At 43.5% G+C, this 26,136-nt stretch overlaps 1 pseudogene; it reads left to right on the top strand.

The window, feature by feature from the left end:
* Nucleotides 1-15,629: 15,629 nt before the first annotated feature.
* On the top strand, nt 15,630-16,791 carry LOC109690510 (high mobility group protein B1 pseudogene; annotated as a pseudogene).
* The last annotated feature ends 9,345 nt before the right edge of the window (nt 16,792-26,136 follow it).

Raw genomic sequence — 26,136 nt, 5'->3', positions numbered from 1 at the left:
GCATGTACATAGTCCAACCCTTTACAGATGGGAAAGCAAAGCCCAGAGAGAAGACTTACCAAGGTTGCAGAAATAGGTGCTGGCAGACCCAAGCCTGGTACATAGGTTTCTTGACTCCCAAGCTAGTGCTCTTTCTTTCTAAAAGCATAGAAACCAACAAAGCTGCATTGGGCTTCTTGCCAAGCCCCTGCAGAAGGTCACATAGCCAAGCAGTTCTCAGAGTTCCTTGTCTATTCTTAGCCTGAACTTTTAGTGACTCTGTTCTTCAGCAGCCTTTTTCTTTTGCATTTGGTTTGTTGTGTATATGTGTGTTTTAAATAAAAGGAGCTACATGTAGGAAACAGGCTTCAGCACAATCCTGCTACAGAGAACATGAAAGGGATAAATGTGAGAGAAGGGGCTGGGAAAAATAATTGGCTTCCCTTCCTCTGAAGTGACACACTCAGTTTCTCAGAGCTGCTCTCTCTCTGCTGCCTATCACAACTGCCAATGCAAGACTAAGCCCCTCACACAATAATCAGAAAATCATCAGAAGGAATTTTCAAGTAGGATTGGCTGTTATTATTGATCTCTGAATCCTCATTTTGATGAAGACCAAAACCCAGCTCTTTCCAACCTTTGGTTCCTCTTCTAACATCCACTTCAACTTCTCATCTCCAAATTATCTATTAGTCAGCCACCAAACATGAATGAAAGGTCCCTTTTCTCTCACAATTCTAACCTCACAAAGCTTGCCTCTTTCTCTGCATGGACAGACTACCGTTCTGAAATGGGGCATAAAGAATTTACTCTGCCACTGACCTCCAGTTACTTGGCAAGGACAAGAAGCACATTTTGCCATTGAGCAAAATGACCAATGAGAGGAGCAGGTCAGTATCAAGTTCAAGTGAGGCAGAGATTGTTCTGGGCAAGGCTAAGTCAAGGAAAGCTCAGGGGAGCAATTTGAGCTAAATCCTGTGTATTATTTATTGCTATGTATCATATTACCCCTCATTGAGCATTAGTTGTCTATTGCTGCATAACAAATTCCTTTAATATTTAGTAGCTAAGACAGTAAACATATATTATCCAACAGTTTCTGTCGGTCAAGGACCCAGATGCAACTTAGCTGTGTGCCTCTAGCTAAAAGTCCTTTTGAGGTTGTAATCAAACTAACAACCTAAAGGCTCATTTGGGTTGAGGGGATTCCAATTTCAAGCCCACTGTAGTGGTCCTTAACAAGCCTTGGTCCCCCTGATACAGACCTCTACAGAGCTGCTCTAAGGCTTGGCGCCAGCTTTACCAAGAGTGAGAGTTTTAAGATAGAGTAGGAGTCGCAAAGATAGAAGTGACAGTCCTTTTGTAACCCCATCTCAGAAGTGTTATCCTATGACTTTTGCCATACAGATACTCCCCAACTTATAATTCTTAGAATTTTCAGTTTTACAATGGTATAAAAGTGTATCCATGCAACCATTCTTTTTTGCTTCTCTACACTTTACATGAAATATTCAACACTTCATTATAAAATAGACTTTGTGTTAGGTGACTTCACCCAACTGTAGGCTCGTGTAAGTGTTCTGAACATGTTTAAATATGGCATAGGAAGCATTCCAGGTAGGGAACAGATGTTAGGAGGGTGAGACTGGTGGTGATTTGGTTGCAGCCAGGCATTGACTAGGAGAGCTGGAGGTAACTGGAGAGGCTGACTGGCCCCTGTATTCCTTCACTCAGTTGTAAACTCTAGAGAGATAGGAACTATGTATATTTTATTCTTCTATCTCTCTGACTTATGATAGAGCCTGGCATGTAATAGGTGATCAAGAAAAGCTTTTGAGCAGGACATAGTGGCACACACCTATAATCCCAGCATCTGGGAGAGTAAGACAAAAGTATCGGGATCACAGTAAGATCCTATCTCAAAAAAAAAAAAAGGAGAAAGAAATAAAGAAATTTTGTTGACTAAATAAATTAATGAAGTTAATTTGTTAGAAATAATGCAGTTGCTGATCTTTTTCAATATTTCTGACAGAATTCAACCCCAAAGAATCCCACATAATTAATTTTGAACTCCCCACCAAGATAAAAATGTGGTACTTGGTTTTGCTTTGTGGCACTGGAGTTTGAAAATAGGACTTCATCTTTGCTCTTCAGGCACTTACTTACTTGAATCACTCCACCGAGCTCTGCATGTGGTATTTTATTTCTAATGACTCATTCTTCATATTACCTAGCATATAACAAACTTGGGAGTTTATCTTTAATCATAGGCCTATTTTCCTCCTATCAGTCTGCCAGGGCCAGCATAATGAAATACCACAGATGAGGCAGTTTTAAACAGCAGAAATTTATTTCTCACAGCTCTGAAGGCTAGAATTCAAGATGGAGGAAGGTGTTGGCAGGTTTGGTTTCTACTGAGTCTGCTCCCCTTGGCATGCCAGTGGCTGTCTTTCACTGTGTTCTCACATGCATATCACTGGTGCATGCATATCACTGGTGTTTCTTCCTTTTCTTCTAAGTACCCCAATCTGGGGTCCCTCTCTTATGCCCTCATTTTCCTTTAGTTACCTCTTTAAAGGTCTTCTCTCTAAATACAGTTGTATCAGGCACTAGGACTTTAACATAGGAGTTTTCAGATAGGAACAATTTAGTCCATAACCATGGGCATGGTTTAAGTGTATCTCCTGTCCCCTCACCGATACTCTTATAAAGGAATGATTATTTCACATCTGTGGAGATATTGATTAATGAGTCATAAAAATTCTTTTTTTTTTTTGGCAATACTGGTGAGAGATGGACCCTCAGATGTGGTCCCCAGGACAAAAACCCAAGGTGGCACACTAGGAGAGCTGGCAGACCAGGTGGGCTCACAAGTTGCCTCATCTCTCTCCCTTATCTTCCTACTTATTTTCACATTTAATCTTAACAGCACTGTGAAGAAGGAGAACGAGAGAAGAAAGAGAACAAAACCTCCTCAATTTTAAGGTCTTTCTCAGACCTAGTCCTATCCACAGGGACCTTAAGCCACCACTCTGCCCATGTCAGGGAACATGGTGGTTAAAACCCCTGAACTGCAGTGGAGGAGTCAGGGTAGGGAGCAGAGGCCTGAACATTCCCATCCGTTGTCTTCCCTCCACTGCCCTGTGTGACCCATACCCCAGTTTACCATTGTTCTCCAAGGGACTGCCTGAAAATGCACAAAGCCTGGAAGAGGAAGACAAATGCAGTGATCCCAACAATCTGTAGAAAGGGATCCATCAGATGGTTTCCTTACGAGCAAGAGGACCTGCTTAACACAGAGCAGCTGGTAAGGCCGTGACACACAGGCAGTCCATTTGGCTCAGTTCAGCATTTGTTGAAAGATGGCACAGTCCCCTACCTCATGGTCCTCATAGGTCTTGAATAGTGGGAAACCTAATAGTGGGTGGTACAGTGGGAGGAGGTTGTACAGAACCCAGGAAAGATGTAGTGAAGGCTAAACCAGGGGCAAGGGCACAAGGAAGAGATTTTATAGACAAACTTGGCCAACTTCAATATTTTGCCAGGGCTGGCTAGCTTTACCTCCAGGGCCCCCAGGCTGCCTGGTGGTCCTCCTTTGCCAGAGAACTTAGTGGCACCAAACTTCTCAGCACAAGGCAAGAAAAGGGAGGAGAGCTTTCAGAGTCCTGCTTCCTATATAAGGCCAGCATTCCCCCTCCACCACCATACTTCATTATCTTCAGTGGCAAACCTCTCAAAATCAAATTTATTTACATAGTTAACATCCCGTGATCCTTTCAGCAAGAGGATGGGCATTTCCATATGCTGAGAAAAGTAAAAAGGTAAAAAGTACTTACGTATTTAACGCATTGCTAGTTTGTTATCCTTCATCTGATTCATTAGTGAGGTCATGCAGCAACCAGGTTGGTTGCTGGAATTTTACAGAAAAGGAAACTGAGGCACAGTGGGCTTCACTTACTCAGTCACACAGAGATTTAGTGATGAAGCCAGATCTAAGCATATGACAAGCTAGAAGGGGATGTGAAAGCTGAGACCAGATCTGTCCTGTGATGTTTGAGGGACAGTGTCCTTGGCTGGGAGGTGGGATCCATTCTGTATGTGCTGTTCTCTGAGATTACCTGTGGTATCTGTGGCATGGTACCAGGGGAGTTGAGACCATGGTTTCAGTTCTAATTCATCTGCCTTGTGAGCTTAGCATGACTCAATTTTTTGAGGTCTTGGTTTTCTTTTCTGTAATGTTAGAATTAAAAAGGCCCTGAAATGCTTGGGAGAAAGCAGCCTTTAAATTATATCATTGTGAACTAGGAGTGTGGCCCAAGTGGGAGGCCTAGCAAGTGCAAAGCTCTGCCTTCAAACCCAAGTACTGCCAAAAAGAAGAAAACATCTAAATTATATCATTAAAAACTTGGGGGTTAAAAGTGAGGGGACAGGTGGTAACCATGAGCACTGGCATACAAGGTAGAACCAAGGCATAATCTGGAAATAGAGAAATTTTAGTTGGAGTACATAATAGGTGTTGCTATACCAAGTTCATTCTGTCTCCTTTAATGATAGCTCATGTGTCACAAATCAGTTGACTGGAGTCCTTCTGCTATACCCAGATAGTTATTGTGGGTAGGTAAGTAGGAGCTCCTCCAGTTATTCCAGGCCTTTGGCAGGTGTTTATAACAAGCAGCAGTGGATGACATCAGGGAGCGGCAGGTGGCATCCTCTAGCATTGTGCTTCAAGGTTTGAGGCCCAGTGTACCTGATAGTTGGTTCTGCTGCTTCTCTAGGCCAGCCCTATCAGCCTCTGATGTTAGCTCTGCTCCCCCCTCTGCTGGTGGCCCTGATCAGTGACCACTGAACAAGTGGGAGATACTTGTTGGCTCTGCTGCTGTCCTTGCTGGGATGGCTCTGGTACCCTACCACTGTTCTCATCCCTACTCTTACCCCTGCTACCTCTCTTCTTTGTGTTACTACCTCAACTGCTCAACTAAAGATAAAAATCATAATAGACAAGAAAGGCCTGAGCCACTGCCAGCTACTTCAGATGTGGAGATCAGGAGGATCATGGTTTGTGACCAGCCCAGGCAAAAACCTAGGAAGAGCCTATCTCAATAACTAACCCTGGTGTGGTACTTCACACCTGTAAGACCAGCTACATGGGAGGCAAAAATGCAAGAGCCTATCTAAAAAATTACTAAAGCAAAAAAGGTCTGGGGGCATATTTCAAATAGTAGAGTACCTGCCTTTCAAGCACAAAATCCTGAGTTCAAAATCCTGGTACTGCCAGGAAAAAAAAGAAAGGCAAGAAAGTCTACCTCAGAGATGTCTTTATTCAAACCTAATGTTGCAACACCAGGGGGTAGCAGCAGTCATGGGGCTGAACCACCTGCTTATGAGGCCAGAAAGGGAGATGTCACAAGGGCATCTGCACCAATAGTGGTAATCCACTTATGCAAATGAAAGACTGTGTTTCTACCAATCACAGGTCTTCTGGTAGGCAACCAGGAAGTGTTCCACCTCTAGGTGGAGGTGGCTGCTGCAGGGTCTTCTAGATTTCATGGAGATTTTTGGCCCAGTTTAGGCTGTTTGCTGAGTCCGTACCTTCTCAGCTGGAGGAGTCATGCTTTGGGTTGAAAATAACCAGTGCTGGCTTGAGGGTAGTCTGGCTGTCTGGCTGGCAATCCTTTGCTGAAGGCAGCCAGGTCCCCATGGAAGGATCTAAGAGCTGTCAATCAAAGCCAACCCTCCTTAGTCGCCAATATTTCAGCACAATTAAAGGAAAAATAAACTTTCGAAAGGGTTCTTAAAATAAAGACATATCATTAACATAATAATGGTTTATAATATCTAACAGTGCTCTAGCACTCCTGTCCTAGTGTCCCGGGGAGAGGTGGGTCCCTACCATATGTTTTAATTGGAAAGGAGATGACAGTTTATAGATCCAATTCCACCTCTTAAAAAATAGTAAAAGTGGGTGGGAGGTAAAGGGGTAAAGGAGAGTAACGGAAGGGATTGAACTGACCAAAGTAAAGTCTACTCACAATAGGGGTATATTGAGAAAACCCTTTGAATATTGACTTTGGAATTAATAATGAAAGACAGGACTGTAATATAGGTGTGGTGGGGGGGGTACTTGGGGGAGGGGAATGGAGGAGGTGAAAGAATATGGTTGATGGACTTCATATACATATATGACATAAAACAATGAAACTCTTGCAATTGCTTAAGTGGGGCAGGGAGGGTCGGGGGGAAGATGGGGGACTATCTAAACAATGTATAGTGTAAACCTATTTGGAATTGCCATGATGAATCCACACACACACAATGAATATATCTGAATGAAAGATTTTTTTAAACTTACAAAAATATTTTTAAAGTTTTGCTTTTTTTTTTTAATATTACAGTGACACAAAGTGCATTCATGCACCTGGTTTTTAAAAATATTTGTATGACTTGATTGAGGATTGAAGCTTAGAAATGGAAAATGCCAGGTCAGAGATATCTCATCTTCCACTTGTAAGAACAATGATCTTTTCTATCAAAGTATTTGTTACCCTCTTAGATTACTTAAAAATTCCTCAGGTCACCATCTTAGGTGACTTGCATGTTTAAAAGTCCTTGCTTCTTCTTCTGGATTCCTGTACGACTCCATTGCCTGCCAAACTGTATGCCCTAACCCATCCCCCAAGCCTTTAGCCAATCAGGAAAGATTGTGAACCTTTGACCTGGACAAATCCCAGGTGAGGGGCAGGTACCACTGTATCAAGGATATAAGGAGGATCCACTGTCAGCCATTTTGTGCTTGCGTGTTTGCTTAGCAGGAGTGAGCACATGCTTGCACCCTCTTGAAGAGAAATTGCCTTGTCAAGATTTTCTGACTCACTTGAAAAAAAAAAAGATTTTTCTGACTCTTGTGTGTCTGTTTTCAGCATCAGAGGGTTATTAATTCCAACAATTTGGGGGCTTGGTCTGGGATTTTACATTCCATCCAGGAAGGGGGTCCTGGCCCTTCCTAGGGGAGATGCATCCTGCTGCCTGATTGCAGCAGCCCTGAGGTTCGGCCGAGTGTGACAACTTTCCAGATCTGCAAATGAACTCAGACTGCAGAATTTCTTGATAACATCAGTAAAAGAGCTCTGAAGACAGGGACTGCAGCGACCATGAAAGTTTTGTGCACAAACTAAGACAAAAATCGTCACGGGGTGACCAAGTAATGTCTGGGTGGTTGGGAAACTGGAGGATATGTGATGTATGAATGAGATGTGTCAGGTGACATGAAGGGAAAGCGGAGTCCTGATCCACGGTTCTGAGGCAACCTCATACTGTTTAAGGTGGAATTAGATTCTTGAATCTAATCCAGGTCAGCAGCTTATCCTGACCCACCAGCTACAAAGAGGTGCCTCAAGCTCCCATGAGGGATGTGGCTGAAGATGGACAAAGTGAAAGAGAATCAGAGTGCAAGAAACCTCCAAGGCAAAGTGGGGGTTGAGATCCTGATAGACAGAGCACAGCTGACCAGAATGAAGAAATGGGAAATAAAGGCAGTGAAGAGAGGGACCAGAAAACAAAGGCCCAGGATTAAATACCCAGAGAGCCCCTTAAGGAAGATGTTAAAATATTGGGATGATAGCCTCCATACTAAAGGAAAAAAGATACAAAGAATGGTTAAATACTGCTGTTTTATCTGGACCCAGGAACCGATCTTAAAGCCTTTGGTTTTTTGCCCAAAATTTGGGTCTGACAAGGACTGGGTCTGTCAACTATTAATTGAGCATGTTAACGACAAGAGCTCAGTCACTTAAGAGGAGATGGAATGTGCACTCTGTTGGAGACAGAGTCCTGTAGTTCTTAGGAAAAGGAAAAAAAATGCTAAAAAAAAAACCCCAAAACCCCTTTCTAACTGGGATTTACTCTCCTCCCTTCCCCCTCCCCTTTTTGCCTGCTGTTCCTCCAGCTCAAGTTCTAGAGCCAGCCCCAGCACCACCACCCCAGGCTTCCACTTCTCCATCTCCCCCTCCTAAGCCTTCCACCTCCACCCCTCTTCAACTCCCAGCCCCCCAGGCTTCTGTTTAAAATTACAAAAACTAGAAAACTAGAAAAATAGATCCATAGAGGAATTATTAGGAGAGGCACAAAAGGTATATGTAAGGAGAGAGGAAGAAAAAAATCAAGAAGCAAAGATTATATTACCCATGATCGAGCAGGGAAAGGCCAAACCAATATCCTATTGGACCTCAACCAGCCCACCCTCCCTCATTGGGATTTAAGAGACCACAAACTCAGAAGATGAAACAAAGAAGAGGGGAAAATAAGTGCTTTAAATGTGGGGAGACTGGACACTTTCAGACAGAATGTCAAGAATGAGAAAGAGAGTGTAGGGAAACTATTCTGTTACTGACCCTTGATGAAGAATAGGGGCCCAGGGGCTCTTTTACCTTGAAGGGTCCCACTCAGAGCCCTTGACAAATTTAGAAATGGGACCACAACATGAAACTATCACCTTCCTAATTGACTCAGGAGCTTCCAGATCCTCCATCTTCTGCCCAGGGGCTTAATCTATTCCCTGGAGAGGGTACTAATTTCTAGGGTAAAGAAAGAAAACTTTCCAGTTAAAATATTACAAGAAACAGGTGTTTATGTCTAAGACAGGACCACTAAGATACAATTTCTCCTAGTCTCTGAAGCAGGTACCAACCTGTTTGGAAGAGATTTAATGACCCAATTAGGAATCAGTTTACATGTAAAAAGGGATAAAATACAAGCAAGCCCTTATCACAACTCAGGTGCTAGCCTTGCCCTCTCTTGAACAACCTTTTCACCTTTTAGTGAATGTAAATAAGGGAGTTGCCCTTGGAGTGCTAACCCAGAAACATGGGCATCAACATCAACCTGTGGCCTTCTTATCTAAATTCCTAGATCCCGTCACCCAAGGTTGGCCTGCCTACATTCAGGCAATGTGGCTATAGCCCTTCTAACTGAAGAAAGTAGAAAAATCACCTTTGGGGAAGTCTAGTTATTAGCACTCCCCATCAAGTTAGAACGATCTTACACCAGAAGGTGGGTAAATGGCTGACAGATTCCAGGATCCTAAAGTATGAGGCTATCTTGCTAGGAAAGGATGACCTGACTGTAACTACTGATGAGGTCCTAAATCCAGCCACCTTCTTGGAAGGGGAAGCAGGAAGGAGGAGCCCCACACATAAATGTTTAGATATCACTGAATACCAAACGAAAGTAAGGCCGGACCTCAGAGAAATTCCTTTCCAGACTGGGTTCCATTTCTTTGTGGGTGATACTCTCAGGTAATTGAGGGAAAAAGACATAATGGGTAGGCCTTGACTATAATAGAATCAGGTTGATTCCCTAACAATTGGTCAGCACAGACTTGTGAATTGTTTGCTCTAAATCAGACTCTTATAAATCAGCCCTCTAAATTAGTTTTAGAGACCAGATTACCTTGGATTAAATGCCTTCCCATAGCACTACTCAGAATAAGGATGGCCCCTTGGAAGGCCATTGGCCTCTCCCCTTATGAAGTGCTTTATGGTCTTCCTTACCTTAGCTCTGTTACTGATGTGGCTACCTTTGAAACCAAAGACTATTTCCTCAAAAATTATATACTTGGATTGTCCTCTCCCTTTCTTTCTCTTAGGAAAAAGGGGTTGTTAGCACAGGATCCTCCACTTGACTTTCACATTCACCCACACTAGCCTGGTGATTATGTGCTGATCAAGACCTGAAAAGAAAATAAACTTGAGCCAGCTTGGGAATGACCCTTCCTGGTCCCGCTGACCATGGAAACAGCCTTCCAGGCTGCAGAGCGGGGGGTGGACTCATCACACATGGGTAAAGAAGGCACCCCCACCTAACCAGAAGGAACAATAGGCTATGCTTTCACATCCAGGCAACACCAAAGTGACTTTAAAAAGACTAGTGTGAAATTATTCTTTTCTTTCATCTGGGAAATGGTATGTTTATAACTAATGTAATTCAGAGTACTTTTCCCTTAACTGTTGAATTCAAAGCATGCCAGATCCTTCCTTGTGGAGACCTTATGTCCAACTTCAGTTCCAAGGATATTCCTTTTACATGTGCCCCACGCCGGGACCCACAGGGAAGCTGGTATCTGTCCAGAGTGGACAGATGTGGGGTGAAACACTGGGTATAAATGATACACTTCTCCCTTTTATGACAATCCTAAGGGCTGGACCAGACCCGAGACACTGGTAAGAATTCAATTTCCACCATCCAGAACAATCAACAGTCTTTTAACAGACTACAGTCAAAATTATAGCTGTTTCGGACACATCTCTCTCCTACTTGTAAAGATAAACAATGTAACCCACTTAGATTAGTCATAGAAAGACCTTGGAGTATGACACAAGAACCATCTATATTTCATAGATATAGGTTGGGGGCAGATGTCTCAGGGACATCTTTGAGTTCCATCTAGCTCCCAACCCCTCCCAGGTGACACCCAGTTCTACCTCCACTCCAATGTTACCTCCACGTTTGTACAGCAATCAAACTCAGGTAACTGTAGTAGAAGTCAAGGACCTAAGACAAACTGTAGTTATTGAAATCGGGTACAGGGATACAAATACTTGGATGGAATGGATAAAATATTCTGTCCACACATTAAATAAAAGCGATTGCTATGTTTGTACTACTGAGAGACCAGAGTCTCAGGTGGTCCTGTTTCCATTAGGACGGTCCTTGGACCCATATGGAATGCATTGCATGTTGGCTCTGTTTCACGATGCCACAGCTTGGGGCAAGGAATCCTGCCAGACGCTATCACTACTGTTCCCAGAGGTCAGAGGTCCTGCAGGTCAGCCCCGAGGATTATTAGGCCACTCGCCCTAGACATCAATTATACCTCATGTCTCACCAGACAGGGGGGACAATTGACAAATGTGGGAAACCTGATGGGATGCAGTGAAAGCCAGTCCTTCAACAGCTTCACAAGCCAGTCCACACTCTCGGTGGGCAGAGCAGATATCTGGTGGTACTGCGGAGGACCTTTACTTGAGACTCTCCCAGGTAACTGGGCAGGCACCTGTGCTTTGGTGCAGTTAGGCAACCCCTTTCACCCTAGCATTTAGATCCCCACCTGTGCCACAACACCTAGGAAAAGGAGGGACATAGACAGAGACACTGCAGCCAACCGCAGAGGCTCCCTTTCCCCATGCTTACATTGATGCCATTGGGGTTCCTAGAGGGACACCAAACAAATTTGAAAGCCAAAAATCAAATTGAAGCAGGATTTGAATCAGTACTCTTTTGGTGGTCCACTATAAATAAAAATGTCAATTGGATTAATTATATTTATTATAACCAGCAAAGGTTTGTTAACTATACCAGGGATGCTATCAAAGGAATAGCAGAGCAATTGGGACCAACTAGCCAATGGCTTGGGAGAACAGGCTAGCATTAGACATGATGTTGGCCAGAAAGGGAGAAGTCTGCATAATGACTGGAGTTTCATGTTGCACATATAGACCAAATAACACAGCCCCTGATGGAACTATTAGTAAGGCCCTGCAGGGATTAACTACCCTATCTAATGAGCTAGCTGAAAATTCAGGTATAAATGACCCCTTCACTGACTTAACAGAAAATTGGTTTGGGAAATGGAAGGGCTAGATGACCTCAATCTTAACCTCCTTGATCACAGTGGCTGGAGTTTTAATTTTAGTAGTATGTTGCATAATTCCTTGTATCCAAGGACTTATACAGTAGTTAATTGAGACAGCCTTCACCAAACACTCACCCCCCACATTACCAAAATAACTATTTTCTATTAAACACAGGAACATGAGAGCTAATGGCTCCTAAGTGAGTTTGAAGAAAAGAATTTAAATGAAAAGAGGGGAAATTGTAAGAAAAATGATCTTTTCTATCAAAGTATTTGTTACCCTCTTAGGTTACTTAAAAATTCCTCAGGTCACCATCTTAGGTGACTTGCATGTAAGCATGCAAGAGTCCTTGCTTCTTCTTCCAGATTCCTGTACAACTCCATTGCCTGCCAAACTATATGCACTAACCCATCCCCCAAGCTTTTAGCCAATCAAGGGAGGTTGTAAAACTTTGACCTGGACAAGTCCCAGGTGGGGGGCAGGTACCACTGTGTCAGGGACATAAGGAGGAGCCAGTGTCAGCCATTTTGTGCTTGTGTGTTTGCTTAGCTGGAGTGAGCACATGCTTGCACCTCTTGATGAAGAGAAAATGCCTTATCAAGATTTTCTGTCTCTTGTGTGTCTGTTTTTGGCACCAGGGGTTATTAATTCCAACATACTTTACTTCACTGTGGGTTACTAGCTCCTTATATCCCCACACTTTTTAGAATATTAACAATTAGCTGTCTGTGAAATATGTTTTAATTTGCATTTCCATATTTACTAGTGAGATTGCATTTCCTCTAAAATATTTTATCTTCATCTATTTATTTAATAGGTTGTTTCTTTTCATGGTAGTTATACGGACACTAATTGTCTATTGATTATATGCCTTGCAGATACCTTCTTCCAGCCTTTGTCTTGTCTTTGCATGTTTTTTATGTTGATTACTTTTTTTAAGTGCTGGCAATCAAACCCATAGCCTGTACATGCTAGGCAAGCACTCTAAAACTGAGTATACTCCTACTCCCTATATTGTCTTTTTGTTTAAATTTTTAAATTACAATTAGTTAGTTAAGCAGCATTTTCTTTTATGGCTTTTGCATCTGAAAATCTGTCTTTTCTTAGAGAATGGGTTGAACCAGGGCCTTATGCTTTCTAGGTAAGTGCTTTACCACAAGAACTATGTCCCTAGCCCTTTTTTTTCTTGTTGTTGTTTTTAATTTTGCTTTTGAGACAGGGTCTCATTGATGCACAGATGACATGCAGGAATTTTCAGTTGCTGTGGGTTCTTGGGTCCACTCTGAGAATGAAAGTAGAGGCAGACTCCAACAACAGAGGTCAGAAAGACTGTATTTGTAGAGAAGAGAAGAGGAGAGGAGGGGAGGATAGAGGAGAGGAGAGGAGAGGAGAGGAGAGAAGAGGAGAGGAGAGGAAAAAGAGAAGAGAAGAGAAGAGAAGAGAAGAGAAGAGAAGAGAAGAGAAGAGAAGAGAAGAGAAGAGAAGAGAAGAGAAGAGAAGAGAAGAGAAGAGAAGAGAAAGGCTGCATGGGGGCATGCAGCAGGACCCTGAAACTGGTGGTCCAGTGGGTCAGGTTGGAAATTGGGTTTTTATAGCCTTTTTTTATTGCCTGAGGGCAGAGATGTCTCTCAGGTGCAAACAGACATTTCCTGGGAAGGAGAAATGTCTTGTTGAACAATTTTCACCTTTTGGGACATCTTGCAGTCTGCCCTTCATCACCACTACTTTTCCTCTGGGTGGCCTGGAATTTGACAGCCTCCTTCCCTTTCCTCCTGAGTAGCTGGCATTTACAGGTATGCCCTGATAGGTAGCAGCTAGATATAAGTGGTGGCAGCAAGAGGAAGCAAAGGGGAAAAAAATCATTATAACTCAACTTCCCAACTCTACTAATCTCCATTAAGATCAAGTAGCCAGAGTCCAGGGATTATCACAGGATGTTTTGAAATTAGCCACTCACCTCAAACTTGCTTAATTCACTGTTTACTCAAGAGTAAACTACATCACCTAGGCCTAAACATCAGCTAGGCCTGGGAGCTTACACAGGTAAATTTATCAAAACAAAGACCCAGATCTAGGAGCTAGACAGAACAAAGGTTAGGAATTTCAAACAGAAACTCTCTATCAATTAGAACCAGAACTAGTAGTTTACTCAGGTAATCTCTCTCATTTAACAAGACAATGACCTAAGCCCAGGAAATCATCCCAAGGGCCAAATAAATTCAAAGCTAAAACTTCTTTAATAAATATTCTAACTTTAAAACCTGATGTGTCATTCTCTCCCTAGAGGCAACCTGCTTTCAGTGTATTTCTTTCCCAATAAACTTTACTGTTACTATAATCTTTGTTTTGCCTGAATTCTTCTCCTGACAGATGCAAGAACCAAGGTATTTGCCAGCAACATTTTACAGTCATTTGCACAACCATGATAAGTTTGAAAATCTGTTTTAAGGGCTGGGGGCATAGCACAGTGGTAGAGTGCATGCTTAGTATGCACAAGACCCTGGGTTATTTTTCTAATTCTAAGTCTTCATTTTGTGTATATTTATTAGACTTATTCCTAAATACCTTCTAGTTTTTGTTGCTATTTTAAATTATGTATTTTAAGTTACTTCTTTTGCTGGTGTATAGAAATGCTGTTGTTTTTTTATATTGATCTTATATCCAACAGCCTAATGAACTCTCATTAGTTCCAGTAATACTCCAAATACTTTTTGCTTGTTTGTTTTTCCTGTGTAGACAGTTAATTCATTTGTAGATAATATTGATACTGAATTGCTGATCCTGACTTTGTATCTGAACAAAGTCAATGACTGAAGACACCAGATCAGGAATTAAAGAGTTAAGCAAGCACAAGTTTTATTGGAAAGACGGCAAAGCTCCCAGTGCAGGAGAAGCTTAGGGAAAGGTAAGTCATAGTATAGCTGAATGATATAGGGCTCTGCCTGGCTTAGGTCTGCTGTGGGCTGGTGTCAAGTGTTCTTGCCTCCATGGGCCAAAGAATTGATTGACTCATGAGACAGCAAGGTTGGCACACAAAGTAGGATTTATTAGAGAGAAAGTAAAAGCTGCCCCTAGAGATGGACAGGGAGCCCAGAAAGTCAGTAGCTCCATGTTGTTTACATAGAGGGTTTTTTTTTATTATTTTGTCCTTTTTGTTGGGGAGGGGGAGTCAAGAGTCAGGAGTGAAGCAGTCTTTTAACATATCTCTGCAGGAACATATACACAGTCCTATGAAAGCCTCCTGTTTACTGGCCTGTGGCATTTTGAGGCATCCCCAGGGGGCCATGACTTGTGAAGCCACATGTCCTTTACAGGATGTAGGGATCACAGTGCTCTCATGGGGATGGGGCACTGGCTCACTTTTGGCTTCTGATCCCCCAGACCCAACAAGTCCCCTCTCTGGGGTGAGCACCCAACTGCTGTTGGGAAAAGGGGCGATAATTCATTTGGCTACTTCCTGCTGATATGGGGGCAGAAGGAGGAGGGGAAATGCAGGCTCTCATCTCAGGGATTGATTCATGTGGTCTCCAGGGGACTCTGATAGAACTGGACAGAGGGGTCATGCATTGACAGAGGTGAGTATTCTTTAACTAAAAGCTGGAATTTTACCTTTTGCACCTGTTGAGCTATAAACTTGGAAAGAGCATTTAGTATACAAAGCCCAAATAGAAGTGCCAGAAGAAGCATAAAAAGGGGACCAGCTAGGAGTAATACCCAGAGAGCTCCAACTGTTGTCCCAGAAGGACCATGGATTGGCTAATTTCTGTCTTCTTTTTGTAATGCGTTCTCTTAATTGTTGGGGCATGTCTCTGACCACCCCAGATTTGGTAATATAAATACAACACTCTTTGTCTAGGAAGAGGCATGTTTCACCCTTTTCAGCAGTTAATAGGTCAAGTGCATGTCTATTTTGGAGCACTACTGAAGCAAGTGAATCTACTTGGTCTTGTAAAGCCTCTAAGGACTGTGTAACTTGTTCTATGTCATCAGAAAGTTCTTTTGATAATTTTTGGTAAGGGCAGTACATTGAGCTCCACAGAGACAGCGCTGGGGCAAGTGAGAGCCGGACGGGCACTGAGCGACTCTGTGCCTCACTGAGGAAAAAAACTAAAGATGGGCAAAGGAGATCCTAAGAAGCCGAGAGGCAAGATGTCATCATATGCATTCTTCATGCAAACTTGCTGGGAGGAGCACAAGAAGAAGCACCCCGACGCTTCAGTCAACTTCTCAGAGTTTTCTAAGAAGTGTTCGGAGAGGTGGAAGACCATGTCTGCTAAAGAGAAAGGGAAATTTGAAGACATGGCAAAGGCGGACAAGGCTCATTATGAAAGAGAAATGAAAACTTATATTCCTCCTAAAGGGGAGACGAAAAAGAAGTTCAAAGATCCCAATGCACCCAAGAGGCCCCTTTCGGCTTTCTTCTTGTTCTGTTCTGAGTATCACCCCAAAATCAAAGGTGAGCATCATGGCCTGTCCATTGGCGATGTTGCAAAGAAGCTGGGAGAGATGTGGAACAACACTGCTGCAGATGACAAGCAGCCTTATGAAAAGAAGGCAGCCAAGCTGAAGGAAAAGTATGAAAAGGATATTGCTGCCTATCAAGCTAAAGGAAAACCTGATGCAGTGAAAAAGGGAGTTGTCAAGGCTGAAAAGAGCAAGAAAAAGAAGGAAGAGGAGGAAGATGAGGAGGACGAACAGGATGAGGAAGAGGAGGAAGACGAAGAAGATGAAGATGAAGAAGATGATGATGATGAATAAGTTGGTTCTAGCGCAGTTTTTTCTTGTCTATAAAGCATTTAACCCCCTTGTACACAACTCACTCCTTTTAAAGAAAAAAAAATTGAAATGTAAGGCTGTGTAAGATTTGTTTTTAAACTGTACAGTGTCTTTTTTTGTATAGTTAACACACTACCGAATGTGTCTTTAGATAGCCCTGTCCTGGTGGTATTTTCAATAGCCACTAACCTTGCCTGGTACAGTATGGGGGTTGTAAATTGGCATGGAAATTTAAAGCAGGTTCTTGTTGGTGCACAGCACAAATTAGTTATATATGGGGATGGTAGTTTTTTCATCTTCAGTTGTCTCTGATGCAGCTTATACGAAATAATTGTTGTTCTGTTAACTGAATACCACTATGTAATTGCAAAAAAAAAGTTGCAGCTATTTTGTTGACATTCTGAATGCTTCTAAGTAAATACAATTTTTTTTATTAAAAAAAAATTTCTTTTGGTAAGTAGGGACTGATGAGGTGATGCCCTGATGCCAGCACCTATTCCAGTGGTGATCCCCATGGCTACCGTAGGGGAATGATTTGAATGACCCTCTTGATCATGTGTAGGCCACTAGAGGAATAGGGAGAGATTGGTTGTTAGGGATAATATTGATTTGTGGGGTTAGAAGGGCTAGAGTGCAGATTCCCCTCCAATCGGGAGGCAGGCAAGCATAGGCTGTGGTTCCACAAACAAGATAAGTTCTAGGAAAGGGCAAACACTGAGGACAAAATGTTAGATCAATTGACAGTGTTATTTTAACACAAAGCTCTTTAGGAATTTTCCCCAGTGGCCTCAACCCATGCAGGCTTTGGAGTCACTGGGCGGCTAGATGGGTCAGTTTTTCCTTGGCAATATTGGGTCTTGTTAGGGGAATGCCTGATATTTTACCTGGTGAAGTCCCAAGTGAGTCCATGGGTAGCCAATACCTGTGAGAGACTTGGGGAGAGGCACAGCAAGCAGTTCTTGGCCTAAGAGGGATTTGCATAGTTTAGGAGTTTATGGGTGGAATTAAGTAGTCTGTATATCTGGGGGGGTCTAAGTCATAAGTCCTATTGGGTTGAGGGAGGCTTTCAAGCCTGTCATTTGGGTTAGACACCCAGCAGACAGGGCCTGTCACTGTAGGGCAAACTGGATCTGCATAACCCCAATAGCTTTTAGTTGTTAAATTTCCAATTGAATATTTTCTCCCATTTGTATAACAAGAAAGGACTCTGTTTTGTAACATCCTTGTGGCATATGGGGATAGGCAGAGGTTCAGAGACATTGTGGAAGTGGTGGGTCTACAGGGGCTGGAACTGGGTTATCAAGAAGTATGGCTGTGACCCAAACATTGTATGCACATATGAATAAAAGAAAAAAATAAAGAATAAACAATGAAAAAAAAAAGTATTGCTGTAACTAGAGGAGAAAGGAGGATCATTATACATGGAGGAAGAGGGACAAGGGCCAGAACTGAATATCTAGAAGGTACGGATGGATAACAGGTATAACAAGAGTTCCAGTGTGGTCCCATTACATGGGTTTGTCCCCGGTGGAGGCAGAAAGTAGTCCTTGTTTCACACATAAATCAGACAGCAAGAATAGGAGTACTATAGGTGCTTGAGCATTCCACTAAAAGTTCCTGGTGTTTTAGGGAGTTAATAATGGGCAATATACTCCATCACCCTTCAGGCTTTAGGGGATATTGCTTTTGATGGAGAACTAGAGGGGATATTTTAGCTTTATTTTTACAGGAAGAGCAGTTTTTGCTCGATCAACAGTTGTACAGTCAGTCCAAACTGTGGGATCTACCTGTTCTTCAACAAGGGGGAAACAAAAGTATTCCCTGTGGGGGAAGTAGAATTTGGACTTTAAGTTGGGACAATAAGTCTCACCCCAGCAGGGGTATTGGAGTTTCAGGGACCATGAGGAACGACTGACAGAAGTGGAGGTTCCCCCAGGAGCAGGCCAGTTGCCAGGTGAAAAACACTGGAGATACTGGCCAGATATGCCCTGAACGAGTATTTTACTTTTGGACCTGGGACCTGGAGAAAAAGGGAGGACAGGAGGAAAATGACCTTTCATTTCTCTACCATGATGGTAACCCGAGGCTCCTCAGTTTTGATATCAAGGAATGGAGCCTGGACAGGAGGCCCCAGAACCTGTCAATCTAAGGCAGGTGATACCCCACCTTCTGTCTGGAGATGGGGGCATTTAGACCTCCAATGGTTGCCCTTACATATGGGGCATTGTCCCGGAGGGGGCCAGAGCTGTCTCCCAGGCTGCCCCCCCCACCTTTGACACTCTCTAAGGAAGTGTCTGCATTGGTAGTGTGTCCTGGGAGTGGGGCCCTATTGGTTGGGGAACTCCCTGAGTGCAGTGATAAGATCCTGGTGTTTTTTATCCTTATCTCTCATTTTAGTTAGGTCCCAGTTGTAATACACCAAGGTGGCAAGCTGTACTAGTTGGTCCAAAGATCTTTCTCCTTTGGCTACCACCTTTTGAAGTTTTCTACAGATGTCAGGTGCTGATTGAGTCAAAAATTTATACTTGAGGAGAACCTCCTCCACCTGTGACTCTGGGTGGTCCACTGTGGTATATTTTTGAATTGTGTCTTTAAGATGCTGTAAAAAGGCAGAGGGAGATTCATCAGGGCCCTATTCTACACTAGTCAGCTGGGAATAGTTTAGTGGCTTGACCTTGGCCCTTTTTAGTCCCTCCACTACTAGGTAGATAAAGTGGTGCCTCCTCCATTTTATCCCCAGATTGTTTAGGTCCCAGGGGGTTCTGCTTGGGGAACTGCTTGTGCCTGTCTTGGCATCTGGGGCAACTCTATTCCCTCACTCCCTGGGGCTGGGGGAATAGGGGCCATTGGAGGTGGAAATCATCTCCCATTTGGGTGGCCTGAGCCAAAACTCACTGCTTCTCAAGGGAGGGAAGGGTTTGGTCCAGTAGGAGCATGACATCCTTCCAGGCCAAGTCATAGGTTTGGATTATGGTGATAAAAGCCTGGATGTATTGACCAGGATTGTCTGTATGGTTGCCCAGGTCCTTTTTCATCTCTTTTATATCTGACAGTTGAAATGAAACATAGATCCTACCTCTCCCTACCACTACCTATTGTAAGGGATAGCACCCATGTGGAGGCCCAGGATAGCTAGGTAGCAAGGGAGGGGCTGTGGCTGTTAACTGGGGAGGATCTTTTGATCCCTCATTTTGGCTCTGGGGTGTTTGCAAGGGTTTTTGGCCCTGAGCTTCCTTAGAGGACTGGGGCTGCAGACCATAGCCATGATCCGGTGTCCAAATGGCACTTGTTGGGCCATTCTGGATGGTCTCAGAGGGAAAGAAAAGCTGGTCACAGGGAATTTTGGTACATTTTTCCTTCCTTCTACAGAAAAGATCTAATTGTAGGATGGTATTATAATGTATAGAGCCCTCAGGGAGCTAACTCTCTTGATCCCCCAAAGGATATTTGGGCCTTGCCTCAGTACAGAGAAAAGTGAGTGTCTTCTTCTTAAGGTTGTTGGTGTCTAGGTCCTTCCAGTGTTTCAATAGCAATCCAATGGGGATCTTTCAGGCATCAAGGCCGGAAGAGTGGAAGTAGCAGGTCCATCTACAAGGCCAAAGAACTCACAGAGTCCCCGCCTTTATTGGCACCCTGAGGGAGCTGACTGAATGATGGTAGGTGTCCCTGTGACACTGTGACTCCCTTCTGCTGCCCATTGCTAGGATTGAAGGAAATAAAACTGTGATTCAGATTCCATGCACCCTACTGAAGCCACTAACTGATAAGGTGCCCTGTCTCCCTACCCTATATCTCAAGCATTTGAGATGCTTCCACCAAAATAAGCAAGCCAATTTAAATAGGACCCTATGAATAAGTGGACTGCTAACCACCATAAAGGCTCTGCACATGAGGGGAGAGGGCTGATAACATGTCTTCTTTTCTCTGGGGAGGTATAGTTCAGGAGGGCCCCAAAAGAGAACATTATACTTAAAAGGGTGGAAGGGTTGCCCCTCTTCCTCCCAGGAGCATTCTCCCAGACAAGCCCAGAGCAAAGGCTAGGCCACCCTGGCGATACCAAATTCCCTAGGCTCTTCCCTAATCATCACACAATCCTGACCCTTGGTCCAGGGAGGGTGGTAAAGTAAATGCTAGAGTAAGTCAAAGAGGTCAAAGAAAGAGAGCATAGTCCCCATGGGAAAGTGAGGTCACAGTAAGGACAGGCTTAGGGAGGGAGTGGAGGACAGAGATGACTTAGGAGGCAGTGAGAGGACTGAGGGAGCATCTGTTCCCAAAGATCCAGGAAGAATGTTCACCACCTCTGGCGAGGACAGAAGGGGCAACCTGACATCTTACGTGAGGGAGGCGAAACAGAGCCAAGAGACATGACAAATGCTCGAAGGATTAATGATTAGGTGTGGTTTCAGGTCGTTCCCACTAAGTGGTACTGGAACACTGCCAGCCACACAAAATCTCTACTCTCGGGTCACTGCCTCTAGCAGAAGGGAGTGCCAACAGGTGGGGGAAGAATGCCAGGTGCCAAAACCAAACAGGCTTCCTCCAACATAGCATAAGGTGTACCCAAATCAATCCTGGGCTCAGTTTCCAATCACAGGGAGGGAGCAGAGAGTAGCCCCCAGAGCTGGAATCACCATGAGGCCAAAGTTGGCTAGGAGCTGTTGGTCCAATACCGTGATGGGAAAGTCCCTCAGGAAGACAGGAACAGAGAGAGAGAGAGACGGGGAGCAGCACAGAGAAGTCTGCTTTTGGCTAGTCCTCAGCAGGGGTTTTCTCCTAGCAGGAGTATCCAGCAGGGCACTGGAGGCTCACAGTCGCACCTTAGGCAAACTCCTTCTGGTTTGGCACTCAGTCGTACCAACTGTGGTCCAGGAGCAGTGTCTCTTCGTGCAGTTGCCAGGAATGTTGCAGGCTGGTGTCGACGGTTCTTGTCTCCATGCACCGAAGAATTGGCTTGTGAGACAGCAGATTGACTTGCGAGACAACAAGGTCAGCACACAAAGTAGGATTTATTAGAAAGGAAAAGCTGCCCCTAGAGATAGACAGGGAGCCTAGAAAATCAGTAGCTCCCTGTTGTTTACACAGAGGGGTTTTCATTTGGTCCTTTTTTTGGGGAGGGGAGTCAGGAGTCAGGGATGGAGTGGTCTTTTAACATATCTCTGCAGTACACAGCCCTGTGAAAGCCTCCTGTTTATCGTCCTTGTGGCATTTTGAGGCATCTCCAGGGGGGCATGACTTGTGAAGTTGCATGTTCCTTTACAGGATGTAGGGCTCACAGTGCTCTCATGGGGGATGGGGAGACTGGCTCATTTTATCTTCTGATCCCCCAGAACCAATAGGTTCAACTATTCTGTCTTGATACATTTGTGATTGGTTGATGCCTAGTGAACATCCCGCTGAGCCCGGCCACCTGCTTAACCACAACCTTACCAAACAGAACACTCTGATCTGGTCAGCTCGTCCTGACCTTGGGGCCCACCACCCACATCTTGCAGCTGCATTCTGTTATCCTGGTTAAGAGGTTTGTAATTTAAGAAGCCTGTTGTTTCTCATGCCCCTTCAGATGTCTACTTCTAAAGTGTCTCCCTCATCCAAAATGAAGTTACCACTGTCATTTGTTCCCCTCACAATTACCACTTTATTTCCTTTCCAAGCCTTGTATCTTTTCTTTCTCATGTCATATTGTGATCCCTAAGACCTTTAGTATTTACTAGGATAGATTTTTTTTCTTACCAGAAAGAGAAGGCTTCTATTATTTCATCATTGAATCAGACATTTGCTCCAGATACACAGGAGGTAGGGTTGGGAGGATTGCTGCCTGAGGCTGTCCCCAGGCAAAAAAAGCACAAAACCCTATCTGAAAAATAGAGGGTAGCTCAAGAGGCAGGGTGCTTGCCTAACAAGTGCAAAGCCCTAAGTCCTAACCTTAATACTGTCAAAGAAAAAAGAAAATGTCTTTTCACTTGTAGGCTGCTAAGTGATTTTATTATGAGTCATTAGGGAATTTTTTTTAATCAAATGCATGTTGTAAATCTATTGAGATGTTCCTATAGTATGCTTTATTAATATAAATATAAATGACATTATTAATCAGTCATTAATATTCAATCATTAATATTCAGTATCAATCATTAATATTATTAATGTTAAGTCACCCTTTCATTCCCATCATAAACCCCGATGGGTCATGATTTATATGATCGTTCTACATTGCTATATAGGCCTTGCTAATATCAAATATTTTATATATACACTTACAGATAAAATCAGATTTTAATTGTCCTTTCTCCTTTCCTTATAGTGTAAACAAATAAAAACTTTATAGGAAGCCAAGTACAGTGGCTCACACCTATAAACCTAGCTATTCTAAGAGATTGGGAAGATCATGGTTCAAGGCTAGCTTGGGCAACAAGTTTGCAAGACCAGGATGTGGGGCCAGCAGGGAGGTGACCTTGGTATTAGAGTAGCTCTGGGCATCACGGTGTGCCTCCTCTAAGCACTCTGTGGCCTGCATCTTCTGAGCGGCTCCAGTGCTCTTCAGAGAGGCTTCAAATGCACAGGGGGCCAGATACGAGGACACAGGTTCTCTTATGAAGTACGAGCCATCCCTCAGGAAGGCCCCTGAACAGTTCTATGTCACCAGAGAAAAATGAACTGAACAACCTTTCTGTGGTATCTACCTGAATAACAACGAGTCAGAAATATACATTTGTGTGTTGTGATACTCCACTCTTCAGCTCTGAGAAGTACTGCTCCAGGACAAAATGGCCTTTGTTTTCTGAGGCTTAGGATATGCTGGACTCCAATGAAAACCACGCAGGGATCCTGAGACATCTGGACCTCCTTAGGATCACCTCCGCATGGAGGTGTGAAACTCATCCTGACAATGTGTTCCCATGGACCAGAGCCCACTGGTCAGAGGTTTTGCATCAACAGTGTGGCCCTGAAGTTCAAACCAAGCAAACACTCACCAAGTGCAAGAGGCCTGTCCCTTTTCACTCCTTCATGTAGGTGCTTGATTTTCATAATTCAGTTGGATGACTCATTTCATTTACCATAAAACTAGGCTTTTTGGTGCTGTCCTAAGTGAATTAACTCATCCCTGACTCCAGCTTGGACAGTGGAATTTCACAGAATGATAGAGAAGCAATCAGTTCCTTCAACTGGCTTTGGGTGGGAACTCAAGGTAGAATTCTTGGGGGACCTGAGGAATGACCCTGAATTAGCATTGCAGTTAAGTCCTTCATGGACCTGTATTGTTGAGGAATCAAGTGAGAAAAGAAAGGAAAGTATGGTATGGAGGAATGAGCAATCCCGGGTTGAAGAGGCGGGCCATGGAAGAGCCGTGTTTTGGGAAGCACATGTGATGATGGATGAGTTGTGTAACTTCTTTTCCAAATTTTAAATGTTTTTCTGGGTGCCAGTGGCTCACGCCTGTAATACTAGCTACTCAAGAGGCAGAGGGGAGGCAGATCAGGAGGATCTCATTTTGAAGTCAGCCCAGGCAAATAGTTCCGTGAGACCCTATCTCGAAAAAACCCTTCACAAAAAAGGGCTGGTGGAGTGGCTCAAGGTGTAGGCCCTGAGTTCAAATCCCACTACCACACACACAAAAAAATTTTAATGTTTCAAATATTCTATTCCAACTTTACTACCCACAAGTCAGCTGTAATGTGAGTTTATTAGATTTCCATGATTATGAGTAAATGTTCATCCTTATACCCTCTGGCTACAAAATTAAATTTTAAAATGTACTAATAAAATATTTACTGAAACTATAAAATAAAAAGTTCATGAGATCTCTGTAGGAACCAATAAAAATCTAGGCCTAGTGGCATGTGCCTGTCATTCCGGCAATGCAGGAAGTGTTAATGGGAGAATCACAGCCTAGGCTGGTCCTAGCGTAAACATGAGACCATGTTCAAAAATTAACCAAAGCAAAGAGAGCTGGGGAGTGGCTCCAGTGGTAAGAGTGCAAACCCTAGTGCTACTAAAAAAAAATGATAGGAATTGGAGTCATAATTACAGAATTTAAAGAGCATCTAGTATGATCTAATCATCTTAGGCTGGAAGAAACTGAAAGTCATAAAAAGCAACTTATCTTTATGAAATCACTTGAAGTTCTTGGCAAAGCACTATTCAATTTCAACTTACTGTACCACTGATGATTTAATTTTATCTCCACGACAGCCCAGCAGGAGGGTATTGCTGATTGCCTCCATTTTATGGACCTCTAACTCATGTCCAGAGAGATCACATCATGAACTGTGTGACCCAGGAGAGCCAGGACTAGAAGCCAGGTTTCTGATTTCCAGACCATGTTCTCCATCAAAATTTCTTTTGTTCAATGTCTAATCCCACTGACATATCCACATATTAGCTTGAAATAGAAGGGAACCCCTCAACCATGCATCCAAAATTTTCATATTACAAGAGTCTAGTACTATTTTCATAGACATGTTAAACAGTTGCCCCGTCTGCAGTAACGCCAGTGGGCAGGCATAGTCCCTTTCCTCAGTGGTAGTGACAATCTTGAGGCCAGGATAAGTACACAGTCTCTAAGAAGTCCATAGTTCTTAAGTGTAATCTTAGCAAACGGGATTAGATCTCAAGGTCCCTCAAGGCCTGTTTTCAACATTTCTGTAAAGATACTTCAGTTTAATATCACCCCTCCCCCAGCCTTTGGCACCTACTACCCCCCCCCCCCAAATATCTCTCAGCAAGCTGCACCAGCACCCTTATTCTGTGTGTGCTATTTGTGTCTGCTTCTAATAGCTGGCCCCAGTTTGGCAGCCCCTAGATCTGAGGATGATCCAATTATCCCATTAGCCCTGCATGTCCTTCCTTCCTCCAGAGCTATTAGCTACTCCATCTCCTTCTCCCTCTCCCTCTTCTAAGGCTTGTCCGTAGCCTCCCTTGCACTTTCTTAGCCAGTCCTAAAGTTTGATCAGTCCCCAGTCATAGAGACTCAGAGAATACCATCGCTGAAGGGACATACACTTGCATCTATCTCCTTCCTTATTTTTCAGGGAAGGAAAGTTTTCTCACCAAACCCAAAGTCACATGACCAGTTAATGATAGTAGAAAACTAAAACCCAAGTCTCTTGACTTTATGGTCCTGCTTTTTCACCACCGCCAGTCATGCCTTATTAAGTGCTCATTAGGGTTAACCTGGGCTGGAGGAAATACTGTCCTTATCCCATTCTCTGAGGCTCTGGGGTTGAGATTAGAATATATGGTCTAGGTAGGGAACTACAGCACATACTGGTGGAAATCAGCATATCCTAGAGAAAAGTCATAATTTAGCATAAGGTATGTTAGCAAAAGCAACCCAATAACAAACTTCCCTTGTGTGGAGCAGGTGTGACTGCTAAAGGAGTTCAGGGGGAAGAAGGTTTTAGCAGAAGGTTCCAAGGGCTCCTCCATCTATATAGAGAAGACAGCTCTTTGTGTAGTTCCTGAAGCATGGGTAATGCTGAAGTTTGGGCTAATTCAGTGGGATGGCATCCCAGGCAAAGAAGTCTTTCTGAAAGGAAAGGCAGGAAATCAATTAGGAGGATGGTAGATGCTTCAGTTTGGCTTAGCCTAAGGTGGGGTATGGCAAATTGGGTGGTCAGAGACAAGGTCAAGAGTGAAGCTGTGCTCCCTGAATGCCCATCCCAAAGAATGTAGACTTGATCTGAAGCATATTAAAGGTCTTCTTCATGTTCTAGAAAAAGAGGACATAATTGAAGCTCTACTTTGGGAAGAATTATCT

The sequence above is a fragment of the Castor canadensis genome, chromosome 18, assembly GCF_047511655.1.
Source record: "Castor canadensis chromosome 18, mCasCan1.hap1v2, whole genome shotgun sequence".
In the NCBI taxonomy this organism is placed as follows: Eukaryota; Metazoa; Chordata; class Mammalia; order Rodentia; family Castoridae; genus Castor; species Castor canadensis.
The sequence above is the reverse complement of the archived record's forward strand: the minus strand, read 5'-3'. Positions and strand labels throughout refer to the sequence as shown.